We start from the raw sequence: 17,609 nt of genomic DNA, 5'->3' as shown, positions 1-17,609 counted from the left end.
AGGATAAAATGTCTGTGATATGATCATAGAGATGAATATCTGAGTTACGAGTTTGGCACACAATTAAGAAATTGTGGAAATTGTTTCACGACTAATACCGCCTGGAACACCATATTGTGATGGTGTGTCCGAACATCATAACTGCACCCTATTGGATATGGTGCATACCATGATGTCTCTTATCGAATTACAACTATCGTTTATGGGTTAGGCATTAGAGACAACCGCATTCACTTTAAATAGGGCACCACGCAATTCCGTTGAGACGACACCGTATGAACTATGGTTTAGAGAAACCTAAGCTGTCGTCTCTTAAAAGTTTGGGGCTGCGACGCTTATGTGAAAAAGTTTCAGGCTGATAAGCTCGAACCCAAAGCGGATAAATGCATCTTCATAGAATACCCAAAACAGTTGGGTATACCTCCTATTTCAGATCTGGAAGCAAAAGTGATTGTTTCTAGAAATGGGTCCTTTCTCGAGGAAAAGTTTCTCTCGAAAGAATTGAGTGGGAGGATGGTGGAGACTTGATGAGGTCATTGAACCGTCACTTCAACTAATGTGTAGCAAGGCACAGGAAGTTGTTCCTGTGGCACCTACACCAATTGAAGTGGAAGCTTATGATAGTGATCATGAAACTTCAGATCAAGTCACTACCAAACCTCATAGGACGACAAGGATGCATACTACTTCAGAGTGGTACGTAATCCTGTCTTGGAAGTCATGTTGCTAGACAACAATGAACCTACGAGCTATGGAGAAGCGATGGTTGGCCCGGATTCCGATGAATGGCTCGAGGCCATAAAATCCGAGAGAGGATCCATGTATAAAACAAAGTGTAGACTTTGAAGAACTACTTGATGGTCGTAAGGCTGTTGGGTGCAGATGGATTTTAAAAGGAAGACGGACAATGATGGTAAATGTCACCATTAAGAAAGCTCGACTTGTCGTTAAGATGTTTTCCGACAAGTTCAAGGAGTTGACTACGACGAGGCTTTCTCACTCGTAGCGATGCTAAGAGTCTGTTGGAATTATATTAGCAGTTACTGCATTATTTATGAAATCTTGCAGATAGGATGTCAAAACATTGTTTCCTCGACGATTTTCTTGAGGAAAGGTTGTATGTGATACAACCAGAAGGTTTTGTCAATCCTGAAACATGCTAACAAGTATGCAAAGCTCCAGCAATCCTTCTAAGGACTGGAGTAAGCATCTCGGAGTTGGAATGTACGCTTTGATGAGATGATCAAAGATTTTGGGTTTATACAAAGTTTAGGAGAAACTTGTATTTCCAAAGAAGTGAGTGGGAGCATTATAGAATTTTTGATGAGTATATGTTGTTAACATATTGTTGATCAGAAATGATGTAGAATTTCTGGAAAGCATACAGGGTTATTTGAAAAGTGTTTTCAATGGAAAACCTGGATTAAGCTACTTGAACATTGAGCATCAAGATCTATAAGGATAGATCAAAAACGCTTAATAGTACTTTCAAATGAATACATACCGTGACAAGATTTTGAAGGAGTTCAAAATAGATCAGCAAAGAAGGAGCTCTTGGCTGTGTTACAAGGTGTGAGTATTGAGTAAGACTCAAGACCTGACCACGGCAGAAGAAAGAGAAAGGACGAAGGTCGTCCCCTATGCTTTAGACGTAGGCTCTACAATATGTTATGCTGTGTACCGCACCTGAAGTGTGCCTTGCCATGAGTTAGTCAAGGGGTACAATAGTGATCCAGGAAGGGATCACATGACAGCGGCCGAACTTATCCTTAGTATCTAGTGGACTAAGGAATTTTCTCGATTATGGAGGTGGAAAGGGGGTTCGTCGTAAAGGGTTACGTCGATGCAAACTTTGACACTAATCCGGATGACTCTGAGTAGTGAACCGGATTCGTATAGTAGAGCAGTTATTTGGAATAGCTCCAAGTAGCGCGTGGTAGCTGCATCTACAAGATGACATAGAGATTTGTAAAGCACACACGGATCTGAATGTTGCAGACCCGTTGACTAAAACCTCTCTCGTAAGCATAACATGATCAAACCCTAGAACTCATTGAGTGTTAATCACATGGTGATGTGAACTAGATTATTGACTCTAGTAAACTCTTGGGTATTAGTCACATGGCGATGTGAACTTTGAGTGTTAATCACATGGTGATGTGAACTAGATTATTGACTCTAGTGCAAGTGGGAGACTGCTGGAAATATGCCCTAGAGGCAATAATAAAATGGTTATTATTATATTTCCTTATTCATGATAATTGTCTGTTGTTCATGCTATAATTGTGTTATCCGGAAATCGTAATGCATGTGTGAATACATAGACCACAACATGTCCCTAGTGAGCCTCTAGTTGACTAGCTCGTTGATCAACAGATAGTCATGGTTTCCTGACTATGGACATTGGATGTCATTGATAACGGGATCACATCATTAGGAGAATGATGTGATGGACAAGACCCAATCCTAAGCATAGCACAAAGATCGTGTAGTTCGTTTGCTAGAGCTTTTCCAATGTCAAGTATCATTTACTTAGACCATGAGATCGTGTAACTCCCGGATGCCGTAGGAGTGCTTTGGGTGTACTAAACGTCACAACGTAACTGGGTGACTATAAATGTACACTACAGGTATCTCTGAAAGTGTCCGTTGGGTTGACACAGATCGAGACTGGGATTTGTCACTCCGTATAACGGAGAGGTATCTCTGGGCCCACTCGGTAATGCATCATCATAATGAGCTCAATGTGACTAAGGAGTTAGCCACGGGATCATGCGTTATGGTACGAGTAAAGTGACTTGCCGGTAACGAGATTGAACAAGGTATTGGGATACCGACGATCGAATCTCGGGCAAGTAACGTACCGATTGACAAAGGGAATTGTATACAGGATTGATTGAATCCTCGACATCGTGGTTCATCCGATGAGATCATCGTGGAACGTGTAGGAGCCAACATGGGTATCCAGATCCCGCTGTTGGTTATTGATCGGAGAGTCGTCTCGGTCATGTCTGCATGTCTCCCGAACTCGTAGGGTCTACACACTTAAGGTTGTAGAGATAGTAGTATGCGGTAACCCGAAAGTTGTTCGGAGTCCCGGATGAGATCCTGGACGTCACGAGGAGTTCCGGAATGGTCCGGAGGTGAAGAATTATATATAGGAAGTCCAGTTTCGGCCACCGGGAAAGTTTCGGGGGTCACCGGTATTGTACCGGGACCACCGGAAGGGTCCCGGGGGTCCACCGGGTGGGGCCACCTATCCCGGAGGGCCCCATGGGCTGAAGTGGGAGGGGAACCAGCCCTTGGTGGGCTGGTCCGCCCCCCTTGGGCCTCCCCTGCGCCTAGGGTTGGAAACCCTAGGGGTGGGGGCGCCCCACTTGGCTTGGGGGCAAGCCACCCCCTTGGCCGCCGCCCCCCCTTGGAGATCAGATCTCCTAGGGCCGGCGCCCCCCCAGGGGGCCTATATATAGGAGGGGGGAGGGAGGGCAGCTGCACCCCAACCCCTGGCGCCTCCCTCCCTCCCGTGACACCTCTTCCTCCCCGCTTGCGCTTGGCGAAGCCCTGCCGAGATCCCGCTACTTCCACCACCACGCTGTCGTGCTGCTGGATCTCCATCAACTTCTCCTCCCCCCTTGCTGGATCAAGAAGGAGGAGACGTCCCCGCTCCGTACGTGTGTTGAACGCGGAGGTGCCGTCCGTTCGGCGCTAGGATCATCGGCGATTTGGATCACCACGAGTACGACTCCATCAACCCCGTTCACTTGAACGCTTCCGCTCGCGATCTACAAGGGTATGTAGATGCACTCCTCCATAGATTCATCTTGGTGATGCGTAGAAAATTTTGAATTATTTCTACGTTCCCCAACATTGGTATACCGACGATCGAATCTCGGGCAAGTGCTATACCGGTAGACAAAGGGAATCATATACGGGATTGATTGAATCCTTGACATCGTGGTTCATCTGATGAGATCATCATGGAACATGTGGGAGCCAACATGGGTATCCAGATCCCGCTGTTGGTTATTGGCCGGAGAGGCATCTCGGTCATGTCTACGTGTCTCCCGAACCCGTAGGGTCTACACACTTAAGGTTCGGTGACGCTAGGGTTGTAGAGATATTAGTATGCGGTAACCCGAAAGTTGTTCGGAGTCCCGGATGAGATCCCGGACGTCACGAGGAGTTCCGGATTGGTCCGGAGGTAAAGATTTATATATGGGAAGTCTTGTTTTGGTCGCCGGAAAAGTTTCGCGCATTATCGGTATTGTACCGGGAGTGCCGAAAGGGGTCCGGGGGTCCACCAGGGGGGTCCACCTGCCCCGGGGGGGCACATGGGCTGTAGGGGTGTGCGCCTTGGCCTATATGGGCCAAGGGCACCAGCCCCAAGAGGCCCATGCGCCAAGAGATAAGGGAAAGGGAGAGTCCTAAAAGGGGAAGGCACCTCCTAGGTGCCTTGGGGAGGATGGACTCCTCCCTAGCCGCACCCTTCCTTGGAGGAAGGGCCAAGGCTGCGCCCCCCCTCTCCCTTGCCCCTATATATATGTGGGGGGAGGGCAGACATACCCTAAGCCCTGGCGCCTCCCTCTCCCTCCCATGACACCTCCCGCAGCGCTTGGCGAAGCCCTGTTGGAATCCCGCTACTTCCACCACCACGCCGTCGTGCTGCTGGATCTCCATCAACCTCTCATCCCCCCTTGCTGGATCAAGAAGGAGGAGACGTCGCTGCTCCATACGTGTGTTGAACGCTGAGGTGCCGTCCGCTCGGCGCTAGGATCATCGGTGATTTGTATCACGACGAGTACGACTCCATCAACCCCGTTCTCTTGAACACTTCCGCACGCGATCTACAAGGGTATGTAGATCCACTCCTCCCTCGTTGCTAGATGACTCCATAGATTGATCTTGGTGATGCGTAGAAAATTTTAAAATTATGCTACGTTCCCCAACAATGTATATGGAACCGGGCTCGGAGAGAGTCCTTGTGAGTCCGGAGAACGAGTATGTTTTGATTCACCTGTGGTAAAAGGAAAAGATGATTAAATAAAGGGGAAGGCCGTGTAAGGTCGAACCGTGTTATAGGCCTGTCCGTATATTGCCTCCGCCGATGCCCAAGGTATTTTGAGTGCATAATTATGCACGCGCGGTACGAATTTCACGGAAGTACGCGGTGATCGACGGAGGTGAAGCTGCTAATCTAGCCCTGAAGTTGCCGGACTGTCGGCATGCAGAACTGAGCGGTCTTGCATGATGAAGTCCGGTGACTTAATGGCCGATGAGGTGTGTGGCTTGACAGGGCCGCTTTGTACTTCGGCCGCAATGGCCGCGGTATGCTCCTCAGTGCGGAGGGAGCGCTCCATGTTTCCATTGATTGTAATGATGCCACATGGACCGGGCATCTTGAGCTTCAAATAGGCGTAGTGTGGGACCGCATTGAAGCGGGCAAAAGCGATTTGTCCGAGCAGTGCATGATAGCCGCTGCGAAACGGGACGATTTCGAAGTTCAAGTCTTCGCTTCGGAAGTTGTTCGGCGAGCCGAAGACGACCTCCAGCGTGATTGAGCCTGTACAGCGGGCCTCTACGCCAGGTATTACTCCTTAGAAGGTAGTTTTAGTGGGTTTGATTCTTGACGGATCAACGCCCATTTTGCGGACAGTGTCTTGATAAAGTAGATTGAGAATGCTGCCACCATCCATGAGGACTCGCGTAAGGTGGAATCCATCGATGATTGGATCGAGGACTAGAGCTGCCGAACCTCCGTGACAGATACTGGTTGGGTGGTCCTTTCGATCGAAGGTGATCGGACAAGCCGACCATGGGTTGAATTTTGGGGCAACCGGCTCCATGGCGTAGACGTCCCGTAGTGCGCGCTTGCGCTCCCTCTTAGGGATATGTGTGACATATATCATGTTTACTGTTTTTTACCTCAGGGGGAAATTGCTTATGTCCCTTTATGTTCGGTTGACGAGGCTCTTGGTCATTGTCGTTGCTTGGCGATCCTTTTCCCTTGTGTTCGGCATTAAGCTTGCCGGCCTGCTTAAAGACCCAACAATTTCTGTTGGTATGATTGGCAGGTTTATCGGGGGTGTCGTGAATCTGGCAAGGCCGATCCAGTATTCTGTCTAAGCTGGATGGGCCATCTCTGTTTGCCTTGAATGGCTTCTTCCGTTGACCGGGTTTGGAGCCGCTGAATCCGGCGTTAACCGCCGTGTCTTGCGTTCCTTCATTGTTGTTTAGACGCTTGTGCTTGTCACGTCGTGGCTTGCCATTGCCGTCCCTGTTTTCGGATGTACCAGGGTCGCTGGTGCTATTGCTTCTGCGAGCAAGCCAGTTGTCTTCTCCTGTGCAAAAAACGGGTCATAAGTGTAGTGAGGGCTGCCATGGACTTTGGCTTTTGTTGGCCGAGGTGTCGAGCAAGCCACTTGTCTCAGACGTATGTTTGAAGGCCGCGAGGGCTTCTGCGTCCGGATAATCCATGATCTGGTTCTTTTTTATTAGGAACCTTGTCCAAAGTTGTCGGGCCGATTCCCTGGGGTGCTAGATTATGTGGCTAAGGTCATCGGCATCCGGGGGCCGTACATAGGTACCTTGGAAGTTGTCTCTGAATGCATCCTCCAGGTCCTCCCAGCTACCAATAGAATTTTCTGGTAGACTGTTCAGCCAGTGTCGTGCTAGTCCCTTAAGTTTGAGGGGAAGGTATTTGATAGCGTGTAGATCGTCACCGCAAGCCATGTGGATGTGGAGAAGAAAGTCTTCAATCCATACTGCGGGATCTGTTGTGCCGTCGTATGATTCGATGTTCACGGGTTTGAACCCTTCTGGGAACTAGTGCTCCATTACCTCGTCGGTGAAGCATAGGGGGTGTGTGGCACCCCTATATCGGGTCGTGTCACAGCGCAGTTTGGATGAAGTTCGTATGCGGTTTTCGGCCGGGGCATGGTTGTACTTGCCGCGCCGGGATTGGTAACCGTCCTCTCGCGCCGGGGCGTGCCCTCGCGATCCGTAGATTGATCTGGTCTGGCCTGTTCTATTTTCCAGGTCCTGTCATAGGTCATATGTGTATCCCCGAGCTGTTGTCTCTCTGCTTTTGCGGCGCGGTAGTGCGGGCTGGTGTTCGGCTTGAGTTGCTGTTCTGTCTCGGCCACGCGTGGTGGTCGATCGGGTCCATCCGCCGCATTACACGCGCGTGGTGTAGGCTCTAGCGCCTCATCGTCGAATTGGGGTAGCAGCTTATGCTTCGGGTAACTCTTTATTGGGCGTTTGAGGTCGTATTCTTCGGCTGCCAGGACATTAGTCCATCTGTCGTTGAGCAGATCTTGGCCAGCTTGAAGCTGTTGCTGCTTCTTTTTTAGGCTTCTTGTCGTGGCTATTAGCCGGCGCTTAAAGCGCTCTTGTTCTAGGGGTTCCTCTGGCACGATAAAATCTTCATCGCCGAGGCTCACGTCGTCTTTGGAGAGTGGCAAATAGTTGCTGTCCTCCGAGTCTTCATTCCCTGCTTGCTCGTTAGGGTCGACTTGCCCGTCCTCCCAATCATCATGTTCAGATGTTGGTCCGATGGGGTCTTCTTGGTCTTCGGCGTTTTCTGGAGTATCATTGTCTCCAGTGTCGGTATTGCTGTCTTTTCCGCGACGCGATTTAGAGCGGCGCCGCTGACGTCGACGCTTTGATGTTATCTCAGGAGGTTCGTCCTCAACTGGGTTCTTCTCACCATCGTCGTCGCCTTCCTTAGGTGTGTCCACCATGTATACGTCATATGAGGAAGTGGTCGTCCAGCGTCCGGTGAACGGCGGGTTTTGGGCCTACTCCTCTCTGGCATCGTCGTCCATATCGTCGATGTCTTTGGAGGCGTAATCGAGCATGTCGGTAAGATCCTCGACAGTGGCTATGAAGTGGGTGGCGGGTGGGAAGTAAAATTCCCTGTTTTCAAGCCCTAGTCCGAACTGGGCGCAATTCAGAAGCGGTCCCTCTGTAATGGCGAGGGATCGCATTAAGTCCAGAGCCTCGTTTAAGAGCGAGGTTTGGATGGGGACAGGAGGTCCCTGGCCGAACTCGCATGATGCGGACTTCCAGGGTTCGGAGTTAGTGTCCGGAGAAGAGTCCGGCTTTGTAATGATGGCCGGAGACGCTATTCTCTCCGGTTTTCTGGGGTTGAGCTCTAAGGCCGTAGAGAGTCCGGCGGGTTCTAGACTCTCGTTTTCGGACCTGATGACGCGCCCCAGATCTAAGGTCGAAGCGGTGGTTGGGGCCGCGAACCCTTGGAAGATCAAGTCTCCTCGGATGTCAATGACATAGTTCAGATTTCCAAAACTAATCTGGTGACCAGGGGCGTAGCTATCAATCTGCTCCAGGTGGCCAAGAGAATTGGCACGCAGTGCGAAGCCGCCAAATACAAAGATCTGGCCGGGGAAAAAGGTCTTCTTCGCGCCATCTTTTTTGTAGATGATTGATGGAGCCATCGAGCCTTTCGACGACGACACAGTGGAACTCTCAATGAAAGCACCAATCTCGGTGTCAAAACCGGCAGATCTCGGGTAGGGGATCCCGAACTGTGCGTCTTAGGATCGAAGGTAACAGGAGGCAGGGGACACGATGTTTACCCAGGTTCGGGCCCTCTTAATGGAGGTAATACCCTACTTCCTGCTTGATTGACTTTGATGAATATAGGGGTTACAAAAGTTGATCTACCACGAGATTGTTATGGTTAAACCCTAGATGTCTAGCATGTATGGTTATGATTGCCTCTACGGACTAAACCCTCCGATTTATATAGACACCGGAGGGGCTAGGGTTGTACAAAGTCGGTTTACAGAGACAGGAATCTTCATATTCGCACGCCAAGCTTGCCTTCCACGCCAAGGAGAGTCCCATCCGAACAGGGGGAAAGCTTTCCGTTTTGTATCTTCACGGCCCACCAGTCCGGCCCACGTCACATAGCCCGGACGCCCGAGGACCCCGTAATCCTGGACTCCCTCGACGGTGCTCCTCCACGACGGAAGCATGTTGCAGTGCGTCCATCAGAGGGTTCGGCGCCTCCGGATTAGTGGAGTCGCCGTCGGAGTGGGCGCTCCCCCTCCTTTTAAGGGGGTTGCTCGCTCGATTCCGGAGTCACATGGGTCTCCTGAATGATGTTCGGCTGGGGGCTGGACTGGTCAGGGCCCCTGTCGTCAGTCTCCATGGGGGTTGTACCCCCCATGTTCTCGGCAGCCGAGGCATTACCCTCTGGCGCCGTCTGGGCGGCCTCCCGCACCTCTCCGTGGCCCGGAGAGGCCCTTTGGGACAACACTTCGGTGTCGTCCGTGGCGTTTGGCGGAGAGGCTCGCGGAGGCATCTCGCTCTCCACCATCCCCGGCTCTAGCGAGTTCCCCGATGATGATGATAGTTGGGGCAGATCGCGGGCCGGACTGGAGCACACAATATAATGTGTTAAAACTACAATTATAAATACCGGATATATGTAAGGCATTCTTGGATACTTACGAATCGGCCAGGGGCTTCGGCCTGGAGCGCCACTCGGGGATGGCTTCGGCATCCGAATCCGAGCCGTCCGAGAGGGATATCTTCCCCCTCTTGGAAGCCTCCGCCTTTGGGTCTACGGAGGCCGCCCTTTTCTTCTTCCTCCCCTTAAGGGGAGAATTGCTCTCTTCCTCCTCCTCCTCTTCGTCTTCATCTCCCTCGTGGCAGGAGAGAGCTTCGGTATCTCCGGACACAGCGTCCTAAATACCTTTATGGCGGAGGCCACCTTTGGCCTCCTTGCCCTTCTTCTTGGCCTTCTTCTCTGGCGCCTGGTACGGCGCTGGGACCAGCATCCTCGTCGGCACAGGATCAGCTGGGTTTTCGGGCAGCGAAGCCGGACACTTGATTCGCTCCGCCTTCTTCGTCCAGCCCTGATTAAACGATGGAAGTCTCAGCATACCCCTTTGATTTGTGAACTAAGTTATGTTCGGAAACTAAAAAACATACCGGGGTGGCCGGATGAGCGCAGTCGAGGCCGATGTCGTCGGTCGTCTCTGGCCATGACTTCTCGGCCTTGAAAAGCATCTTGCAGATTTCTTCGTGCGTCGTGCCGAAGAATTGCTGTAGGGTCCGCGGCCCTTCTGGATTAAACTCCCACATGTGGAGAGGCCGGCGCTGGCAGGGAAGGGTCCGGCGGAATAGCATCACCTGGATCACGTCAGTGAGGCTGGTGTTCTTTTCTGTAATGTTTTTGATGCGCTTTTGCAGCATCAACAACTCGTCGGTCGACCCCCAGTCCAGACCCTTGTTGGTCCACGACGCGAGCCGCATCGGGGGTCTGGATCTAAACTCAGGAGTGGCCCAGTTGGCGCCGCGGGGTTTGGTGATGTAGAACTACTCCTACTACCATATCTTGACAGTTTCCACGAAGGCCCCTTTGGGGCGGGTGACGTTGGGGAGCTTGCGCACCATAGCACCTCCACAGTCTGCATGCTGCCCGTCAACCACCTTCGGCTTCACGTTGAAGGGATGCGGAGGAGCGCCTCGCACACGACGATAAACGCCGAGAGGTGGAGGAAGGACTTTGGGGCTAGATCGTGGAAATCTAGCCCGTAATAGAACATGAGGCCGCAGACAAAAGGGTGAAGTGGAAACCCTAGTCCGCGGAGGAATTTGGGGATAAATACCACCCTTTCGCGCGCCAGGCTCCAAAGTTGGGATGACCTGCTTCTTGGCAGGGATCCTGTGCGCAACGTCCGCACTCAGGTACCCCGCCTCCTGGAGCTCCTTAATGTCCTTCTCCGTCCCGGAGGAGGCCACCCACTTGCCTTGAGAGCCGAATCCGTACATGGCTATAGAGGTTGGTGGCGGTGGGGAAGATCGAAGCTTAGGTGCTGGAGCTCGAAGATGGGAAGGCTGAGGAAGGAAGAAGGCATGGGGTAAAAAAGATGGATCTTTATCAACTTATATAGGCAGTGAATACCAAGCGCCCGCCCCACTAGCCTTAAAACTCGCCTATTCCCAAGGGGTCGTGCGAACGGCACGGTTGGATTACCCAAACTCGTATTGATAAGAATCCCGCGATAAGGGGACACGATCTCTGCTTTGACAAGACGTGTCAATAGAGGCTGCGCCTCGAAGCGCGAAAGCGGGAGGTAAAAAAACGGTTCGAAATGATAAAAAGGCCAGACGTAATGTTTCGCAGAAAAATTTATGAGTGGACATGCCTTATTTTGATTAAGTATTGTGCCCTTGTGGTCAAGGGTTGTAACTGTTATACAGAGCCGGATACAATTCTCTTACTCAGAAGATTGCTTTAAAACTATGCGGAGGAGGAACCCGCCTTGCAATGCCGAAGACAAATATGCGTGCCGAATACATCGCCATTGAAGACTGGTTCAGGGGCTACTGAGGGAGTCCTGGATTAAGGGGTCCTCGAGTGTCCGGGCTATGTAACATGGGCCGGACTAGTGGGCCGTGAAGATACAAGGCAGGAAGACTTCCCCCGTGTCCGGATGGGACTCTCCTTTGCATGGATGGCAAGTTTGGTGTCTGGACGTGTAGTTTCCTTTCTCTGTAAACCGACTCTGTACAACCCTAGGCTCCCCCAGTGTCTATATAAACCGGAGGGTTTGGTCCGTAGAGGCTATCACAAATCATATATGCTAGACACCTAGGGTTCATCCATTACGATCTCGAGGTAGATCGACTCTTGTAACCCCTATACTCATCAAAGTTAATCAAGCAGGAAGTAGGGTATTACCTCCATTAAGAGGGCCCGAACCTAGGTAAACATTGTGTCCCCTTGTCTCCTGTTACCTTCGATCCTCAGATGCACAGTTTGGGACCCCCTACCCGAGATCGGCCGGTTTTGACACCGACAGACCACCTTTTCAGTGGCCGCTTTCTCTGTGGTCACCTCGGCCTCGGCCTTCTTCAAGGCTGCCTTCAAGCCCTATACCTCAACGGTGGCAGCTGCAATATCTGCACATTATATGATTAGCATACAGTCCAGAAAGTAAGTAACCGGCAATAAGCAACCGTACACCTTAACAAGGGCTTACATTGCGCCTCATCAAGCTGCTTGTTGACAAAGGTGAAGCTCTCCATCGGAGCGCTTGAGCTTCCGATCCATCTCCTCTAGTGTCGCAACATTAGCAGTCGCGGCCAAGGAAGATGCCTGTGACATCAAAAAGATCACACTGCTTTAAACCTAGACATTAGCAGTCGTGGCCTAGAGAAATTGGACCCTCTGCAAGTTTCTTTGTACTTCTTACAGAGTCTCGGGGGCTCCTATACATACGACCTACTCAAACATTAAACCTAAGGGCTAAAACCACTTTACTAGAAAAAAGTATTACTTGACTTACCTCAAAGCCTGTTAGCAGGCCTTGGACAACGTCGTTCAGTCCGGATTGGACAGGCCGAACACCCTGTAAAACCGCACCCTTATGCCCGTCAATGATGACGGAGTTGTTAAGCAACTCCTCCAGCACGTCCGGCCATCCCGCTGCCGCCTGGTTGGAGGAGTTCGGTGCGGGCGTCGGGCCCTCAACCCCTTCCCCGTCGGAAGGAGGAACTAGCACCATCGATGGCCTTGGGGGCTCAGGTGCGGACGGCTAAGAGAGTCCGGGTGGTCCGGACTCCCTCCCGCATTATCCAGGAGGGTGCACCCTCATGGTCTTTGGTGACCGAGGTGTCAGCCTCGGCCATGGTGCCGTCGCCCTCCTCCCCCGTGTTCGGAGGGGGAGGGGTCCTTTAGGACAACACTTCCCCGACCTCTTCAGGGATCAGGGGAGGTGTGGAGCGCGACGCGGATCCGTTGTCCGCCAGTTCGACGGGCGGAGACATCCCCTCCGAGGTCTGCTCGGCGGGATGGCCGCACAGCGTGCTGTGACGACACATGATCAACTTCCATGAGTAAGGGATTGTTGAAAATAAAGTGACTAAAAAGCCAAAATTCGTACCTGGCAGCAGGGGTCTTGACCCTAGGTTCCTTCTCCGGAACCTTTTTGGACGCTTTGGACTCCTCATCGGAGTCCGAGCTGTCAGGCAGGATCAGCTTAGGCCGACACTACCTCTTCGGGGCCTGAGGGGGTTGTACCTCCTCGACGTCGTCGGCCGCTACCCTCTTCTTGGAGTGCGAGGAGGCGCTTTCCTCCTCATCCTCGTCCTCGTCTTCGTCCCCGTCCTGAGCAGACGGGGCTGCAGCGTCTCCGGACCGGGTGTTCGAACTAGCTCTGCGGCGAAGGCCCTCCCTGTCCTCCGGTACATACTTCTTCTTCTTGCCCTTCTTGTCGACCGCTTGCTCGCCAGCCAGTACCTCCACCAACATCTCATCCATCTAGATCAGGGGCGCGACCTACGACACCCGAGGTTGGCAACAGTTTGGTCAAGGGCATTACGACCACATCCTGACATCCGCTGCCTTGGGCATGACCACCATTGTTTGCCTTCGTCGAAGCAAAGAATTATGAGCTCCCACATACACGGCTGAAGTGCCTACAGGTGTTGGTGTCTGTGTTTTAACTTTTGCTCATTCTTTTGTTTTTAACACGTGAATTTCTCTTGCTGGAGCGTTTCAGTGAAAAGGAATTTGGTTTTGAAGCTAGTCTTGAAGCTTACGATCTAAAAAACATAGGGGGGTTATTTTGCTCTATGTTGTGTTGAGGTTCCTGCCCAACAGGTGTTTATTTTTATGCCTAAAAGGAAGCATGTGCTTTCTAGAATAAGCTCCATAGATATATATATACATTGCCTGTGTTGACTGCTCCTAAATTCAAACACACTTTTGCAGGTTTATCAATGCATACTATACAATTGTGGTAGAAGCACTTGTTCTTATTCTTTTGTCTAACTAGAGTTTTTGATTAGTGTGATAGATGATTTTTGTAGCTGCATAAGTTACAAAACATGACCTTGTGAAGAGACAAGTTCTAGCATTTTGGATAAGATCTGATGCTATAATTTTTGAAATAGGTCCCGAAAACTTTCGAATCAGATACTACTAGTGTATTGTTCTATTTTACTATACTAGATGACGATGCTCAGAAATATTAGACTATTATATTATCTCAAGGATAGAGAATTTTCTTGAAGAGCTTCTGATACTATGGGACATGAATGGCGCTCCGAGACCCAAACCTGGTCAAACCTGGTTCACGAAAACTGTAGTTTCTCAAAATCCATGCTTCCTTAGATTTTTTTGTACTTTTGTCATGTCTTCTCAATTTAAGTACCAGTCAATTTTAATAGCTCTCATTCTGTCAGTGTAATTATAATAACTTAAAGGAGGATAAATCTGGACAGGTCGAATATTGTTCATGACGAGCAGGGTGGAGCAGCAATTAGTGGAGACGACTAGACGAGGGCGACGGTGCACTTGACAGGGATGTTGGGACAAACCCTGAACTACCTCTCTCTCGCACTCGCTCGGACATAGGTGGAAGGAGAGGGACACAGATATTTCCGGCGCACATACGCTCCGCCGCACGAACGGCACCTCAGCCACACGAACGGTCTTACTTTACTGGGCACATACCCCGGCCCGGCAACACACCGGCGCCTACTCTGAGGAGCTCTCTCACAGTCGACCGGGCGCATACCACAGTCCCAGGGGAGACTACCTCATCTCTGACTACTAGGCTTGGCTCATACCGGTGCCATTTTCATCAGTACTCAGTGGGGTTTTATACCCAGGTGCACACACACTACCCGGCCACAACACAGGCCACTAACTCCACGCACGCACGCACGCACTAGTCTACCTAACAAACTCACTAATCCAGCCGGCTTTGTAGCACTGAGAGCGCAGCGCCTCCGCACACAATGCGCACGCACGCACATCACACAGGCCTGCTGCATCACTCAGCCACCACCAGCTTGACCGCTTCCAACGCACACACACTAACCAACTACATGCGTCAAGATTAGTACTAACATTTCCCCTCCCCCGTAATCTTGACTCGTCGCCGGAGTTGCTGCAGCCCCCGTCGTCATCATCTCGTCATCGCCATCTCCGCCCGACGCCAACACGCGCCTCCCTGTGCGCGGCGACGTACCATCTGCTCGCCGTGCCTGAGCCGCGGTTGCCGTGTCGCTCGACGTTGAAATCGAGTGCCACCACCATGCCCAGACTCGCCGCGGGTCGCTGCCATGCGCTCGCCGCGCTCCGTAGCCGCATCACTGAGGACTCCCCGTGTGCCCTGCTTGACGAGGACTTAACGCGCGCTGCCTCCGCGTCTGACATGTCAGGCGCAACGCCGCACACCTTCACAAGCCGACGCACGGCCCGGAGCTTCACCGCGCAGCCGCCGGCGAACGCCGCCACCGCCGGCATGCCTCCGGCAAGGGAAGGACACCCAAGATGAACCAGCTCGGATACCAATTGTTGGGACAAACCCCGAACTACCTCTCTCTCGCACTCGCTCGGACGTAGGTGGAAGGAGAGGGACACAGATATTTCCGGCGCACATACGCCCCGCCGCAAGGACGGCGCCTCGGCTGCACGAACGGCCTTACTTTACTGGGCACATACCCCGGCCCGGCAACACACCGGCGCCTACCCAGAGGAGCTCTCTCACAGCCGACCGGGCGCATACCACGGTCCCGGCGGACACTACCACCACTAGTAGAAAAAGGGGCTTTTACCCGGGTTGGTAAGGGCCTTTTGTCCCAGTTTTCGAACCGGGACTAAAGGGTCGTTACTAAAGCCCTAACCCTTTAGTCCCGGTTCTTACACGAACCGGGACAGAAGGTCCTCCACGTGGCCGCTGCTGCCAGCCCAGGCAGGGGGGCCTTTTGTCCCGGTTGGTGTCACCAACCGGGACCAATAGGCATCCACGCGTCAGCATTTCAGGGGCTGGGGTTTTTGTTTTTTTTGAAGGGGGGGTGGGGGTTTTGGGGGGTTAATTTAGGTGTTTCATATATTGTGTTAGCTAACTAATTAATAGAGAGAAGTGTCCTCTCTTATCTCCGTGCTTGGTCGACGCTACGTACTATATACGTTTGGAGAGGACTAGACACGCTAGCTAGTAAGCAAATGAAGGAAACAGAAGATCGTCATGAACATATGCATACAGAGAGAAGTGATATCGACCACCTCTCCTTCTCCGAGAGATTGGTCGAACAACAAGTTCTCGTATATCTATCTGACACTACCGGCTACATATATACAATAATTATCTCTTACAATATAATCTCCTAATTAAATTGTAAGAACACAGGGTCCACATAGTATTCTCCGTTTTCAGTGATCACGTGGTCAAGAAAGAATGCCGCCAATTCCTCTTGAATTGCTCGCATACGATCTGGTGCTAGGAGTTCATCCCGCATCCGAAAAATCTAATTTGAAGAAGGGGGTCAATACATATATATATATATATGAATAAATGAATCTCGACACAAATGATGGTAATAAAATAAAATTGTGAATATTATTGCTTACGCACTTCATATTGTTCGTCAGAGTAGCCCCGCTCACAGGTCGTGTGGCGGATAGACTCGCAAACGTAGTATCCACAGAAATCATTCCCTTGTTCCTGCCACAACCACTTTACAAGAAATAGAGGTCAATCTAACTGATAAGCAAGCATGCTAAATGGTATTGATGAAACTAGCGCTTGAATCACTAGGAGATGTGCGGAACATGCTACTATAGTACTTACTTTCGGGTGTGAAAATTGCAGCTTCTTCGGCAGTCCCGGAGCTTTTGTGGTGAATTTTCTTTAAACCCTGCCAGACAAAAAAAAACAATTACTTGATATCAGGAAATGAACAAAGTTGCTGATATGATGGATAATGATCGATTTAACTTACTTCTCGAGCATTTGAGTCATGTCCGCATAGTCCTGGAGATCTTTTCGTCTCGAGTCTAAGACGGTTACTACTCCCTGCTCAAGCTTAATCTCTAGGAGAATATAGTGGAAGCTGCACATGCATGCATAAGTCATCAATTACATTACCATAACCTGGACTAATAAGGGAAACCGAATATGCACAAGACAGTAACACTCACTTGAAGTTGTAAGGAAAGAGTATTATATCTTTGTTTTGATTTAATACCAACGATCGTAGCAAGTTGGCCTCGGCTTCTTTAGCATGTTTTTCAACCGTATATGCATCTATGAGATTTGTGTTAATGAACCCAATATCACCGATTTATCTTTTCTTCAATTCGGCGATCTTCAATCTGCATAATATAGTGAGGATAATTATAAATACATGCAATGAAAGAGCTGACCTTGACAGAAGTAGTACTACTTACAGAGCCCAGTTTTCTACTAGTGCACATCTCTAAACCGGGACTAATGTGAATATTGCCCTGTGACCAAAGCCCAATTTTCTACCGGTGCACATCTCTGGCTCCTAGGCTCGGCTCATACCAGCCCCATTTTCATCAGTACACAGTGGGGGTTTTATACCCAGGCGCACACACCACCCGGCCACCACACCGGCCACTAACTCCACGCACGCACGCACTAGTCTAGCTAACAAACTCACTAATCCAGCCGGCTTTGTAGCACTGAGAGCGCAGTGCCTCCACACACAGCGCGCACGCACGCACATCACACAGGCTTGCTGTTGCACTCAGCCACCACCAGCTTGACCGCTTCCAACGCACGCACACTAACCAACTACATGCATCAAGATTAGTACTA

The 17,609-nt window shown here is 50.8% G+C and overlaps 1 long non-coding RNA gene across 1 annotated transcript; it reads right to left on the bottom strand.

Annotated features, from left to right (window-relative positions):
* Positions 1-15,957: 15,957 nt before the first annotated feature.
* On the bottom strand, positions 15,958-17,332 carry LOC141042067 (uncharacterized). Its single transcript, XR_012203878.1, has 6 exons — positions 17,216-17,332; positions 16,967-17,140; positions 16,768-16,878; positions 16,617-16,683; positions 16,401-16,502; positions 15,958-16,293 (listed from the first exon to the last, which is right to left on the bottom strand). It is a non-coding gene; the product is annotated as an uncharacterized lncRNA (long non-coding RNA).
* Between the last annotated feature and the right edge of the window lie 277 nt (positions 17,333-17,609).

Source organism: Aegilops tauschii, chromosome 2 (assembly GCF_002575655.3).
Source record: "Aegilops tauschii subsp. strangulata cultivar AL8/78 chromosome 2, Aet v6.0, whole genome shotgun sequence".
Taxonomy (NCBI): domain Eukaryota; kingdom Viridiplantae; phylum Streptophyta; class Magnoliopsida; order Poales; family Poaceae; genus Aegilops; species Aegilops tauschii.
The sequence above is the reverse complement of the archived record's forward strand: the minus strand, read 5'-3'. Positions and strand labels throughout refer to the sequence as shown.